Here is a 15,904-nt window from a genome sequence, read left to right on the forward strand (position 1 = left end):
CGGTATTCAGATGCAGATATCTGTGCAGGTCGGACATCAAAGAGTCCACCTTCTCAAGTGGGGATCAATTGAGGGAAACTCTGACCTTCCAAAATTTTCTCTCACACAGTCTTGGGTGTTCCGTTTGCTTGCTTTATTTGAAATAATTAAATTCCATCACTAATCACTTCTTTTGAATGTAGAGGATGGATGCTGTAATGTTCTTAAATCTCTCTGTTTTGGATGTATCTACTTTTCAGGTATATTTTTGCATTTTTAACTTTACTAACATCAACTAACTTTTGCCAATTTCTTTTTCTTTGTAGGCACACCATTTGCTAGAATAACAAGTGGTTCATTAACCTCTCTATCTACACTAACAGTTGTAAATATTCTGTTTAAAGGTAAGTACACAACTCTGCCTTTTAGGCCTTTTTTGTAGATCAGTGGGTAGCAACTTTCCAGTTTTAGGCCCCGTACAAACTATGGCCTGAAATGGGTATAAAGTTTAGATTAGACTCATAAACATTTAAATCTGCTAGTTCTTTAGGACTAGACACCAACTCTCAGTTGTTACATACAGCACTAGTGAGCATTTTGTTTTCTTCTAACTTGTAATAACAGTATTTACAAATAACTTGTCGAGAAGACAAGTCAATTGTTCTTCAAAAAATAAATAGGCAGGAAATTGTTGCCACTTATCATTGTTTTCTTTTTCACTTTTGGAATACAAATCAACAGTCCGAGTTTGATGTTTGTTGTGAGTACTTCTCTATGAAATACAAACACAGCTTGGTTTTTCAGAAGAAATTCTGTTAAACTTTCTAATCTTCTACAAAGTTATTCATAGCAGTCTGTGTGTCCTCTTCTACTACAGCTGTAGATAACAGGCACTCATTTTCCCCACACTCCTCTTCGGGCCCAAAAAAACAACAGTGAACATCATCACAAACGTTTGGTACTTCTGCTATTCCACCATACAAAAGAGCTGTATTAAAATCTCCTAGGTATTCTGCCGGAGTTTTTATATTGTAAAGTTTCCTAACAAACTTGTGCATTTCAGAGTGATGAACAGCTAACATTCTGAAATGAGAAAAACCACTTTGACACACTTTCTATGACAAACATATAAGTGAGTGTCCCTGTAAATTGTTATACCTTCTCACTTTGCGCGGATCTAATCCCTGCAAAATTGCAATTTTCTTCTTCAAATTTCTGTATGAAAATCCACGTAAAAAATGTCTCATTTTATCAATAGACTGTTGTCGGACACTACAAATACTGCTACATTCTACTTATATACAGGGGCCTGTCTACGTCTTCTCTGTACCTCTTCTGCTATGACTTCCTCAACATTCCTAGCAACTATTTCCTCTTTCTCAACCAAAATGCCCTCCTTTACTTCATAGCATCGACCACTTGTTTCAACTGCATGCACTAATGTGTTTTCTTGTAAATAGCTTTCTTCATTAAAGCAAGGCTTTTTACTATATGTATGTTTCCATTCTCCTCTAAATCTATTACAAAAGTTACTTTTATTCAAAATTGTTTTCTCTGAACTTTTCTCTTCATATTCAGCACTGTTTTATCCAGTGTTTACATTCTGTATAAAATTAATATAAACAGTTTCAAGGCAAATGCTTTATCTACTACACTTTCTGTAAGTTGTCTTTGCTGATAATCTGCTGATCTGTAATAGCGTTTATAACTTCTTTCTAAATTTATTATTACTCTATTTCTAAACATTCTTCCTCTCATATCTTTATACTGTTTCTGTCTTGCTCTTAGATGACTTTTTTCTTTAGAACAATTTCTACTTTGAACTAGTATAATTTGTTTTTGTTTGTGAGTTGTTGGTAAACTTTTCTTTTTTTTCACTTCATTTTCAATTCTTTTTTTTATCTAAGTACTGTTCTAAGAAATTGCTTGGTTCTCTTACCAGCAGATTTTTTCCCTAGAGTGTATTCTGTCCATTATGTCCTGGTTTATTTTCAGACTATTTCAATTAGTACTCTTTCTTTTGTGCTTTTCTCCTTTGTTCCCTGTTTGTCATGTTACATCTTCTGTTTCAAGCCAAATGGATGTCTGAAAGGAAAATAGAGTATAAATGTAGTGCATGACTTAACTTTTGTGCACATAGGACTGTACCCTATAGTCTAGCTACAGACTACCTTAAGGGTGAGGTATCGATGGCAAAACAGTAAATTAAAGATTCTACTCAAGTTTGAAATGCCATGTTGCCATAGCATTACAACTGGATTCCCACTCTCCAGTGTAACAGGGTTAAAACATGAGTGTGTTGTTGCCTTTTGGGGGTGTGATGATACATGTAAAGTAGCCTCTGTAAAAGTGTGTTGAAGAAGCTGTATGGATCATTTTATTGGTATCATAGAGAATACTAGGGTATGCAAATATGTGTAGTAGTGCTTCCATTAGTCCTACTTAGAAAAGAGCTCTCTGTGTGTGGGAATGAATGGTGAAGTAGCTCAGTGAATATTTGCCTGGGGGTATGACAGCCCGTATCATTTTTAAGTTAGAGTCATTAGCTCCACCACAGGTGTCAGATTATATGTAGAAATACAGACAATGGCAAGAAATATTAGAGGTCAGATATTTAAACTTGACAGAATAAATTTTCAGTTTACATACATCACTATCTACGGCTATTTGCAGTGTATCTCTGAGGTGAGTTATATGCAGTAGGATAATGCTTAATATACTTAGAAACATGTTTAAAACCTCATATTTGCCTATCAGTTTCATTAGAGACACAGAGCTTCCCGTGCCAGGCCTGACCCAAAATAATAGACCGACTATGTGTATACCAGCATTGTTAGTGTCAGCATGTTTCCAGATACCTCAAGGAGCACGCTGCTGCCTTTTGGGGATGAGATGAACATGTAAAGTTGCCTGTAGGTATTTGACTACCTCAGGTACAGGCTGTATGCTCTGTAAATGTGTGCAGAAGAAGCTGCATGGATCACTTTCTGGGTCTCATAGAGAACACTGAGGAGTGAAGCTGTGTGTTCAAGTGCTTCTATGAGGTCTACTTACAAAATACCTTTTGCCTCTGGGATTGAATTGTGAGGTAGCTCAGTGAATATTTGCCTGGGGCTATGATAAACCGTATAGTTTCTAAGTTGGGGTCATCAGTTGCACCACAGGTGTCAGACTACATGTAGAAGTGCAGACATGGCTGAGAAATGGTAGAGGTCAGACATTCAAACTTGACCGAATACGTTTTCAGTTTAAGTACATAGATCACTATCTACGGCCTACTTGCAGGGTACCTTTGAGGTGAGTTATATGTAGTAGGATGATGCTTAATACACTAGAGAACTGTCATGCTTCCGTACCTGACGCATACTATGCATCCTATGTGCAGGCGTAAAACCTGCTTATTCCCCGTTAGAAATCCACCCCTATCCCGTGCATCCTGCATTCCAAAGGTTATGTAGGCCTGGGTGTTTAAAACTCTAAACGTGAATATGATTGTACTCATTTATTCTGCAAGTGTGTTATATAGTTTACCAATGTTTGTTTATGTGTATGCTCAGCAATGTATGTTATGTAATTTGCCAATGCTTATTCATGTATATGCTCAACTATGTAATTGCCACGATGTTGCTTGAAATCTTGGATTTATGTAGAAAAATCGGGTGTTTGCTTCCTGTAAACCTCGGAACAATCTATTGCGCTACACGCGCGTATGGTTTGCAGCTCAAAGAAGCTTTGTTCAGACTGCTCGTTGTCTCGCGTCTGAACGCGTACAACGTAGCAGCTGTCAAGGGTGCGGTTCGGGTGTGGCTCAGCTATAAAAGGCCACACCCGAGTTCTGGAAGGCGCTTAGCCTTCCGTCTGCAGTCCAGAAGACATCGTTACCTACCTGAGTTATTCCGGTTTCCTGGAAACGCGTTCGACTTCAGAGGCTTCTAGAAAATCCTTGGCTCCTGTAAGAACAGAGAAACAGAAAGAAAGCTAAGTACTTTTTTTTTTGATTCTTTAATACAAAAGGCGCCCATCGCAAGACAGCATGAATATTTAGCACGCAGAAGAATAAAGACAATTTTTGGAACCTTTTTTGTTAACCAAAACAGAAAAGACTCAAGAACTTTTAAAAGCACATTTTGGTGTTTTGGACATTATACCAAAAGAAAAAACCTGTTCTAGTGTAACAATTTTAAAATATTAGAATGTTATGTTTTTTGGTGCACATTCTCTTACTGTGTTTTTAATTCAGATTCGTGGGATGAACTCAAAAGCAACCTCATATCAGTAAGTGAATTGAAAAGGCTCATAGCGTCTCTGCGAAAATATAGTCAAGCACCTTACCGGTAAGAAAGCAAGATCTTGCAGCTAAGAGTGCATTGATAACCTGACAGAAGGCTAAGCCCACGATAATACATTTCGCCCAGACGCTATGGACCAATCACCACAGCTTTCGTTGCAGCAAATCGCCACACAGATAGCAAAGCTGAGAATGCAGAATTACGTAAAGATATTTCAGCTTTGCAGGCTAATATGTCAGCATCTGATGCAACTAGGACACAGCCTTGGAGCTTTCCCTCAGCAACAAAACCATTAGTGAAACCAGCTAGTTTTCAACCTCACGTCCAGAGTACTGGGATTGAAGCTTTGCCAGCGCAGATTCAAGTAGTCACTCCAGTCCAAGTTCCTTTAGCACCCCCTGAGAGATTTTATGGGGATAATAACAAATTCACAATATTTTTGAATCAATACCATCTTCACTTTGCAGCCAAAAAGACGGCGTTTCCCGATGATGCATCCAAAATAGCTTTTATCCTATCATATTTAGGTGGGGATGCGGCTTTGTGGTCAGTGCCTCTTGTAGAATGGGATGGCCCAATCCTTTACAACCTCAGACGGTTTGAAAATACAATGAAAAAATTATTCGCTAAACATGTCTTTGTACAGTCAGCAGATCATGAGCTGTTAAATCTTAAGCAAGGATCCTGTGATCTGTTACATTATATTTCAGTATTTAACAGACTTGTAATTGAGGCAGACTGGCCCGAAGAAAGACGTGTTTCTTTGTTTTACCGAGGTCTTAAGGATGATCTGAAAGACATGGTCACTCAAATCTTAGACCCTCCAACAGATTGTGGAGACTTTATAGACCTTGTAGTAAAACTAAATCATCGTTTAGTTGAGCGCAGGGGTGAGAAAGGAAGAACTGATCATAAAGTATTCCAATTTGAAGAAAGATTTAATAGTAAATCTGAAGCAATCAACAAACCAGATTTGGGAGAACCTATGCAGATTGGGACCATAAGAGGCCCTCTTACCAAGGAAGAGAAAGAAAAAAGAAGAAAATTAAATCAATGTCTATACTGTGGAAAGGCTGGACATTTTGTAAAAGAATGTCCCAGTTGGCCTACAAAACCAAGGGTTAAGACAAATGAAATAGCTATCTCACAGCAGTCGGAAAACTAACCTGCTCGATAAACGACGAGGTCGGTTTCTCGGGTAAACAGTCTACCTTGGCCTCTACTACTCCCACAGTATCTCAGTGTCATATTAGCATTCGAGTAGTGTTACAATCACTTGAACATAAAACCAAATTTTGGTCCATAGATGCTTTAATTGATTCAGGAGCCATAGGCAATTCCGTTGATGCGCAATTAATGCAAGAGTTGGGATTAAAATCTGTTCCTAAAAAACTCCAGAAATAGTAAGAGCTGTAGATGGCAAAGAACTAAGCTCTGGTCCCATAAAGTATCACACAGAGACTCTTATTATGACTTGTTCCACAAAACATAGTGAGCATATCTTCTTTGACATAATAGATGCTCCTCAATTTTGCTTAATTTAAGGAATCCCTTGGTTAGTTCTTCATAACCCTCTTATTGACTGGGCTCAAAAAACTGTGTTGTTTAAATCAGAGTACTGTATTTCAGAGTGCCTACAACATAACATAAGTGAACATTTAGTTCAGGGCTATGATTTTCCCATGGAATCTAAGAACGTGTTGGTACTGGAGGGAGTCCCTCGAGAGTATGACAATCTGTTAGATGTTTTTGACAAAAAAAAGGGAAACACCCTACCACCACATAGGGATTATGACTGCCGAATTGATTTGACCCCGGGCGCCACTCTACCTTGTAGTAGAATCTGTGCTTTGACAGAATCAGAAAATAAGCATTTACGAAACTATTTAGATGAATACCTTTCAAATGATTTCATTAGACACTCCAAGTCACCGGTATCTTTGCCTCTTTTTTTCATACCGAAGAAAGGGGGAGAATTACGCTCGTGTATCGATTACCGTGCAATCAACAATGTGACAATAAAAAATCAGTATCCCTTACCATTAATACCAACATTATTAGACCAAATAAAAGATGCAACTATTTATACTAAATTGGATTTGCACGGAGCATATCATTTAGTGCGAGTCCGTGAGGGTGATGAATGGAAGACCGCTATCAGAACTTAATTCGGTCTATATGATTATCAAGTGATGCCCTTCGGACTCTGTAATGCTCCAGCAGCATTCCAGTTTTTTATAAAGGAAATTTTGAGAGAGTTCTTGGATATATGCTGTGTGGTATACATTGATGATATATTCAAAAGCCACAGAAGATCATGTAAAACAAGTAAGAGCCATTCTTCAGCAGCTTTTAAAGAACTCATTATATGTAAAATTGGAAAAGAGTATGTTTCATGTCACCAAAGTTGATTTTTTGGGTTATATCATTAGTCCATCTGGAATAGAAATGGACCCAAAAAAGACTCAAGCTATTTGTACTTGGCCCAGTCCGTCTTCTGTAAAGCAAATCCAAAGTTTTTTGGGATTTGCTAATTTTTATAGACGCTTTATCCCAAATTTTTCACAGCTCATCACTCCAATTACACAACTGTTAAAAAAAATACAAGATTTGAATGGGACAAGGAAGCTGAGCAAGCCTTTCGAGCCTTAAAAGAAAAAATTACTTCAGCTCCTATTCTTATGCATCCAGATCCATCTCAACCATTCATTGTAGAAGCAGATGCTTCGCAATTCACCATAGGAGGCATCTTGTCTCAAAGACACAAGAATTCTGGGCAGATGCATCCCATAGCGTACTATTCTAGAAAATTGTCCCCTGCTGAGCAAAATTACGCCATCTCTGATAGAGAATTATTAGCCATAAAAGCTGTTTTTGAAGAATGGCGACATTATTTGTTAGGTGCTTGTCATCCCATCACTATCTATACAGATCATCACAACTTACAAATATTGCGTTCAGCCAAGGCCCTATCAGCCCGCCATTTACATTGGACTTTGTTCTTTAATGATTACAATTTTATCATAAACTATAGGCCAGGCAAAGATAACAATAAAGCAGATGCTTTATCACGCATCGGAATGTCTGATGATTCCAATCTAATGCAAAATCCACCAAAGTTAATCCTGCCTTCACAATGTTTTCAGGTGGGTGTGATTAACTCAGATGTCATCATGGACATTAAAAAAGAAATAAAGACAAAACAGAAAGATGAGTGGCAAGAAATGTATTCTTTATTGCAATGGAGGGACAATCTGTTAATAATGAATGAACAGATTTTTGTACCAACATCTCAATTACTGCATTGAATTATGCAAGCTCACCATGACTCACCTTTGGCTGTACATCCTGGGGTTACTAAAATGTACCAGTTAATTAAACGAATGTATTGGTGGCCTTCCATGTTTAAAGATATTCAACAATATGTAGAAACATGCACCACTTGTATACAAAATAAACCAACTCGCCATGCTCCAAGTGGGTTATTACGACCATTACCATTACCCCCACAACCATGGCATACAGTATCTCTTGATTTTATTGTAGAATTGCCACGTACTCAAACTGGTTTCACCACCATATTGACTGTTATAGACCATTTCACTAAAATGCTCATTTCATACCTTTGCGAAAATTACCCACTGCCTTTGAAATGTCTCACATTTTTATGAAAGAAATAGTTAAATTACACGGAATTCCCTCAGTTGGACTTTCTGATAGAGGTGCTCAATTCATCTCTCATTTCTGGCAACATTTAGGAAAATCATTAAACATGGAAGTACGCACCTCGTCTAGTTACCATCCACAAACCGATGGTTTAACGTAACGCCCAAATCAAACAATTGCACAATATATACGTTGTATGTTGACTACTTGTGAAAAAGAATGGTCAGAAATATTATGGGCAATGGAATTCACTTATAACAACATGGACCATTCCTCTTTAGGGATGTCCCCATTTATTTGCACTCATGGTTTTCATCCAAAACTCACTATTGGACTAGATAATTCTCTTGTAGCAATTCCATCTGTAAATGAATATGTCTATAAACTGGTAACCATTCAGCATCAGACACAATATCATTTTGCACAAGCAAAAGAAAAAGATAGACACCGCACCATACAACCATCATATTCCATAGGAGAAAGGTATGGATGTCTACTAAAAACTTTACACATCAAGAGTTGTAAAAAGTTTAGTCCACGCTTTATTGGACCTTTCAATGTTGAAAAAGTAATCAATCCTGTTTGCATAAAATTGACACTACCAGCCAAGTACCGTTTTCATCCGGTATTCCATGTTTCCCTAGTCAAACCTTTTCATCCACAGACACGACTTAACTTGCCACCCCCTGTTGTAGATATTGATGGAGTTCCAGAATTTGAAGTCAAAAAGGTACTTGATTCAAAAAGAATTAGGGGTAAGCTGTTCTATCTGGTGGATTGGAAAGGTTATGGTCCTGAGGAACGCTCATGGGAACCACTTGCTAATCTGCAAAATGCTCCACTATTGGTCAAGGCTTTTCATTTTTGATACCCTGACAAACCCAAACCTATACCAACAGTATTGGGGGGATTATGCGAGGGGGGTACTGTCATGCTTCCGTACCTGGCGCAAACTATGCATCCTATGTGCAGGCGTAAAACCTGCTTATTCCCCATTAGAAACCCACCCCTATCCTGTGCATCCTGCACTCCAAAGGTTATGTAGTCCTGGGTGTTTAAAACTCTAAACGTGAATATGATTGTACTCATTTATTCTGCAAGTGTGTTATATAGTTTACCAATGTTTCTTTATGTGTATGCTCAGCAATGTATGTTATGTAATTTGCCAATGCTTATTCATGTATATGCTCAAGAATGTACTTGCCAAGATGTTGCTTGGAATCTTGGATTTATGTAGAAAAATCGGGTGTTCGCTTCCTGTAAAGCTCGGAACAATCTATCGCGCTACACGCGCGTATGGTTTGCAGCTCAAAGAAGCTTTGTTCAGGCTGCTCGTTGTTTCGCGTCTGAACGCGTACAATGTAGCAGCCGTCAAGGGTGCGGTTCGGGTGTGGCTCAGCTATAAAAGGCCACACCCGAGTTCCGGAAGGCGCTTAGCCTTCCGTCTGCAGTCCAGGAGACAACGTTACTTACCTGCGTTATTCCGGTTTCCTGGAAACACGTTCGACTTCAGAGGCTTCTAGAAAATCCTTGGCTCCTGTAAGAACAGAGAAACAGAAAGAAAGCTAAGTACTAGAGCGCAGAAGAATAAAGACAATTTTTGGAACCTTTTTTGTTAACCAAAACAGAAATGACTCAAGAACTTTTAAAAGCACATTTTGGTGTTTTGGACATTATACCAAAAGAAAAAACCTGTTCTAGTGTAACAATTTTAAAATAGTAGAATGTTATGTTTTTTGGTGCACATTCTCTTATTGTGTTTTTAATTCAGATTCTTGGGATGAACTCAAAAGCAACCTCATATCAGTAAGTGAATTGAAAAAGCAAAAACTAACATAACATATGAAAGCCTTTTGTGTAATTAAAATGGAGAAGTCATACTTTATTTTCTTCATCACATTTACAATGGAGAAGAAACAACGTCTGCTTCTTCAATACGGACACAGCTACACCAACCACATTTGAACAACTATCATCATCCCAGGGCGCCAAGACCATTCCTGTGATTCGCAGGTAGGACATTTGCTTAGTTCAGTTAGCCCGACTCGACTGATAGGACTTTGAGCAGAAGAGTTAGTTAACACCTGTACTTATTTTCGCGTCCTTAAAAAACACTTCTTGTTACCTCACAGGTTGACAACAGGAAAAATCAACAACGCCAGGGTCCGGCCCTCCTCCCTGATTTCTATATTGTAGCCATAGTATAAAACAACTGAATACTGGTTATATTCTAGGGGTTCTGGGAGGTTGGCTCATAGCATCTCTGCGAAAATATAGTCAAGCACCTTACAGGTAAGAAAGCAAGATCTTGCAGGTAAGAGTGCATTGATAACCTGACAAGAACATGTGTTAAAATTCACATTTCTTTACCAGTTTTATTAGAAACACAGAGATTCCGGTGCCAGGCCTGACCCAAAATGAAAGGCTGACTCCTGTGCATGGCAGCCTTGTTAGTGTCCAGATACTTGAATGAGCATGTCTGTGCCTTCTAGGAGTGAGATGACACATGTAAAATAGCTTTTAGGTATTAGACTACCTCTGTTACAGACTGTATGGCTCTGTAAACACGTGTTGAAGAAGCTGCATGGATCACTTTCTGGGCGTTATACAGAACACTGAGATATGAAGCTTTGTGTGTAAGTGCTTCCATTAGGCCTACTTATGAAAGAGCTCTGTATGTCTGGAACAGAATAGTGAACTAACTCTGGAATTATGTAACTGAGGTGTGAGAAGCTGTAAAGCTTTTAAGTGAGGATTATGAGTTACACCTCAGGTGTCATACCACATGTACAAGCACAAATATGAAAGAGAAATTATTGGGTATTAGACGTTCAAACTTGATAGAATATGATTTCAGTTTTAAGTGCAAACATCACTATTTATGGCCTACTTGCAGAGTACTTTTGAGGCAAGTTATCTGTACTAGGATAGTGATTAATACTTTTGGGAATATATGTTAGGCCTCACATTTCCCTACCAGTTTCATTAAAGACAAAGAGTTTCCAGTGCCAGACCTGAACCAAGATGAAAGAGCAACTCCTGTGCCTGCTTGTCTTGTTAATGTTGGTGCCTTTCCAGATATCTACATTGTTCACTTCCTACTCTTACTGTCATATTCTCTATTGTTTCAGATGTCAGACATGTTAACAAGCCTACTTATCGCTAGAAAAATCTATATATATATATATTACCTACTGGCGGTCGCCAGTAGGTAGTTATAGTTAGGACCCTGTTTCCATAGGAAATCCGCAACATTCTATTTTGAATAACTTTGGCGCCGGTCGACGAATCCTCGCGAATTTCTCAAAATAGGTGGGGCGCTACGCTCCGCTCCTACCCTGAAAGTCTCGGGGGGATTCGTCAAGCGGGGGCTGAGATAAAAGGGGGGTCCCAAAACGCGTTTTTCCCATGCATTTTTCCATAGGACCTTTAGACAGGGCTACAGCCCGAACGGCTGAACAGAATTACTAGAAATTTGGCAGAGAGGTAGTCCTCAGGTCAAGGAAGTGCCTTTTGTAGGTTTGGTGTAAATCTGTTCAGTAGATTCTGAGAAAATAGCCTTTAAATCAATATATATCTGAGCCAGCTTACGGTACGCTTACGGTACGCTTACCGTACGCGTACGGTGGCGTGCGCGAGCGCGATTCTGATTGGCTCTTAGATCTTAGTAAACATTCGAATCGGCCGAAACCAGGAAGCGGCGGCCGCCATTTCGTGTGTTTCACTCAGAAAAAAAAGAGTGATAACAAGAAAAGGGGGCAAGGAGGAGAGTTACAGACCCCCTTACATTTGTGAGGGGGTCAAAGAAGGACAGAAAAGTACAATGAAAACATTTATTGATTTTAAAAAAAATCACGGGGTACGCGTACGGTAAGCGTACAGTAACAAAAAAAAAAATAAAAGAAATGAAATTCAGATTTAAGTGTTTAGTTATTAGGGGGCTCTAAAAAGAGCCGTTGTGTTTATAAAGTTATTTTTTAGTGGTACCTACAAGTAAGTACCGATGCAGAGTCTAAGGTTCAAGAGGAAGACTCTGTTCCCTTCATCATTGAAGTGCACACCATCTCCTCTATAAATGTCTTGCATGTCGTAACGCAAGTTGTTGTGGTAAATGGAACCCATACCATAGTCACGGAGGAAAGCAGAAACAGATTTGTTGACGTGCTTTCTTGCTTTGTCAATCTGCGGACAGAAATGATTGGACCAGTTCCATTTTTGCCTTTGGCATATGTTGGAAAACACAAAGGCAGTTTTAGGGAAAAGTGAAAACAGTTGTGCAAAGGTGTCCTTCATAAGCATTTCTAGACCTACCCCAGTCAAAGTGCCTAGGTCATTGCCACCACAGTGCACTATTATGAGGTCAGGGTGTTGGATTTGCATGAAGGATTTCACCAATGGCATCAATTGGTGCCACTTTAACCCTCTCTGACCAATCCATTTAATGTCTACATTTGGCAAAGCAAGGTCTCTCACAATACCTGTTTTCTCTGCAAACTTTTCACTCCAGAAGACATAGCTGTGCCCTACAATCCACACTGTGAACATCTTCAAAGGAGAACTGGATGCACTCAGGAGGTGTAATTCAGTAGAATGGTAAAAAGAAATGAAAGAGAGTTTGGAAATGGAGGCATACATATTTTTTTTATAAAAAAAAGAACTGATTGGCTGTTTCATACCATTCTACACTAAAAACTAGGCTGTATGTGTAAATTTATAGAAGCATGTTTTGTATTGGTACAGAAAAATGTGTTACCAAAGAACAGTACTATGGATTTGCTGTAAGGTTTGAAAAGTCAAGCACTCTTGCTCTGTGGAATTGAAACATTGTTTGGTGAACTTCTGACCTAACTCCACACAGCAGTGTTCCATGAGCTGTTGCTATGGTAGCAGGCAGAAGTCAAGTTGGGGGAAGGGTACTAGGCAGAAGTCAAGTTGGGGGAAGGGTACTTTTGGAAAAGGGTTGGTTTTCAACCAATAGAAATGTGTGATTACATTTGAAAAAAAGGGAGAAGCACTGAGATTTGAAACTTACATGTATATATGTGGAAAAATAGAGGGAAACTTTGCCATTATCTGGTTCTGCTGAGAGGAGAGAGGTGTAGAGAACAGAGATCCTGGCTCTGATAATCTGCTGTTTGAGTGCCACATTTCTTTCACAACTAACTAATTTTAAAGGTGAGGTTAGAGTTTGAGAGGAGATGTATATGGTAAATTAAGAAATGAATAATAGAAATGTAATTCTTTTTGTTGAAGTTGTGTTTATTATTTTCTGTTTTGGGAGAAATTTAAATGTGAGGAACATGTAAAATAGTATGGACTATGTTTTCACGATAAATTAAGGTGTATTGGTATAAAAAAAGAATAGTTTAAGGGTTTGAGGTTGGACTCAGTAATGCAAATACATTCAGCATCACTAAGGCTGGTTGCCCTTGGTGGAATGTAGGCAGTCACCCAGGTTACACATGTTGGGAAATATAGGCAGAGATTTATTGTGTACAACTCTGGTAATTTTATATTTGCATTAGTAGGAAAAAGGGGGAGCGATTTTTTGGTGCAGAAGCAGACTCTTAGCACACACCCAGCTCCTTTCCATGTGGAATCATGCACAGTATTTACAAGCGAGTGGGGTTTGAGGTTTCAGTCTGTAATGCAAATACATTCAGCATCACTAAGGCTGGTTGCCCTTGCTGGAGTGTAGGCAGTCACCCAGGATACACATGGTGGTGGTCTGAAAAAGCAGTCTGGACATAGGCTTTTTAAAAAATCTGAAAAGTGGATTCATAATGTGTCAGTCTGTAAAAGTGATTATCACTTGCCAAAAAAAAAGAGCAGTAAGTGTGCTTTCAAATTGGCAAAGAAATTTCGTTTTGTGACTAATGTGAAAACATGACTGTGTGCAAATAGGAATTACAGGCAGAGATTAATTGCGTTTTGCTCTGGTGATTTCACAGTTGCATTAGTATGAAAAAGGGGGAGCGATTTTTTGGTGCAGAAGCAGACTCTTAGCACACACCCAGCTGCTTACCATGTGGAATCATGCATAGTATTTACAAGCGAGTGGGGTTTGAGGTTTCAGTCTGTAATGCAAATACATTCAGTATCACTAAGGCTGGTTGCCCTTGCTGGAGTGTAGGCAGTCACCCAGGATACACATGGTGGTGGTCTGAAAAAGCAGTCTGGACATGGGCTTTTTAAAAAATCTGAAAAGTGGATTCATAATGTGTCAGTCTGTAAAAGTGATTATCACTTGCCAAAAAAAAAGAGCAGTAAGTGTGCTTTCAAATTGGCAAAGAAATTTCGTTTTGTGACTAATGTGAAAACATGACTCTGAGTGCAAATAGGAATTACAGGCAGAGATTTATTGTGTTTTGCTCTGGTGATTTCACAGTTGCATTAGTAGGAAAAAGGGGGAGCTATTTTTTGGTGCAGAAGCAGACTCTTAGCACACACCCAGCTGCTTTCCATGTATAATCATGCACAGTATTTACAAGCGAGTGGGGTTTGAGGTTTCAGTCTGTAATGCAAATACATTCAGCATCACTAAGACTGGTTGCCCTTGCTGGAGTGTAGGCAGTCACCCAGGTTACACATGGTGGTGGTCTGAAAAAGCAGTCTGGACATGGGCTTTTTAAAAAATCTGAAAAGTGGATTCATAATGTGTCAGTCTGTAAAAGTGATTATCACTTGCCAAAAAAAAAGAGCAGTAAGTGTGCTTTCAAATTGGCAAAGAAATTTCGTTTTGTGACTAATGTGAAAACATGACTGTGTGCAAATAGGAATTACAGGCAGAGATTTATTGCGTTTTGCTCTGGTGATTTCACAGTGGCATTAGTATGAAAAAGGGGGAGCGATTTTTTGGTGCAGAAGCAGACTCTTAGCACACACCCAGCTGCTTACCATGTGGAATCATGCATAGTATTTACAAGCGAGTGGGGTTTGAGGTTTCAGTCTGTAATGCAAATACATTCAGTATCACTAAGGCTGGTTGCCCTTGCTGGAGTGTAGGCAGTCACCCAGGATACACATGGTGGTGGTCTGAAAAAGCAGTCTGGACATGGGCTTTTTAAAAAATCTGAAAAGTGGATTCATAATGTGTCAGTCTGTAAAAGTGATTATCACTTGCCAAAAAAAAGAGCAGTAAGTGTGCTTTCAAATTGGCAAAGAAATTTCGTTTTGTGACTAATGTGAAAACATGACTCTGTGTGCAAATAGGAATTACAGGCAGAGATTTATTGCGTTTTGCTCTGGTGATTTCACAGTTGCATTAGTAGGAAAAAGGGGGAGCGATTTTTTGGTGCAGAAGCAGACTCTTAGCACACACCCAGCTGCTTTCCATGTAGAATCATGCACAGTATTTACAAGCGAGTGGGGTTTGAGGTTTCAGTCTGTAATGCAAATACATTCAGCATCACTAAGGCTGGTTGCCCTTGCTGGAATGTAGGCAGTCACCCAGGATACACATGGTGGTGGTCTGAAAAAGCAGTCTGGACATGGGCTTTTTAAAAAATCTGAAAAGTGGATTCATAATGTGTCAGTCTGTAAAAGTGATTATCACTTGCCAAAAAAAAAGAGCAGTAAGTGTGCTTTCAAATTGGCAAAGAAATTTCGTTTTGTGACTAATGTGAAAACATGACTCTGTGTGCAAATAGGAATTACAGGCAGAGATTTATTGCGTTTTGCTCTGGTGATTTCACAGTTGCATTAGTAGGAAAAAGGGGGAGCGATTTTTTGGTGCAGAAGCAGACTCTTAGCACACACCCAGCTGCTTTCCATGTATAATCATGCACAGTATTTACAAGCGAGTGGGGTTTGAGGTTTCAGTCTGTAATGCAAATACATTCAGCATCACTAAGACTGGTTGCCCTTGCTGGAGTGTAGGCAGTCACCCAGGTTACACATGGTGGTGGTCTGAAAAAGCAGTCTGGACATGGGCTTTTTAAAAAATCTGAAAAGTGGATTCATAATGTGTC

The sequence above is a fragment of the Triturus cristatus genome, chromosome 5_1 (assembly GCF_964204655.1).
Source record: "Triturus cristatus chromosome 5_1, aTriCri1.1, whole genome shotgun sequence".
Lineage (NCBI taxonomy): Eukaryota > Metazoa > Chordata > Amphibia > Caudata > Salamandridae > Triturus > Triturus cristatus.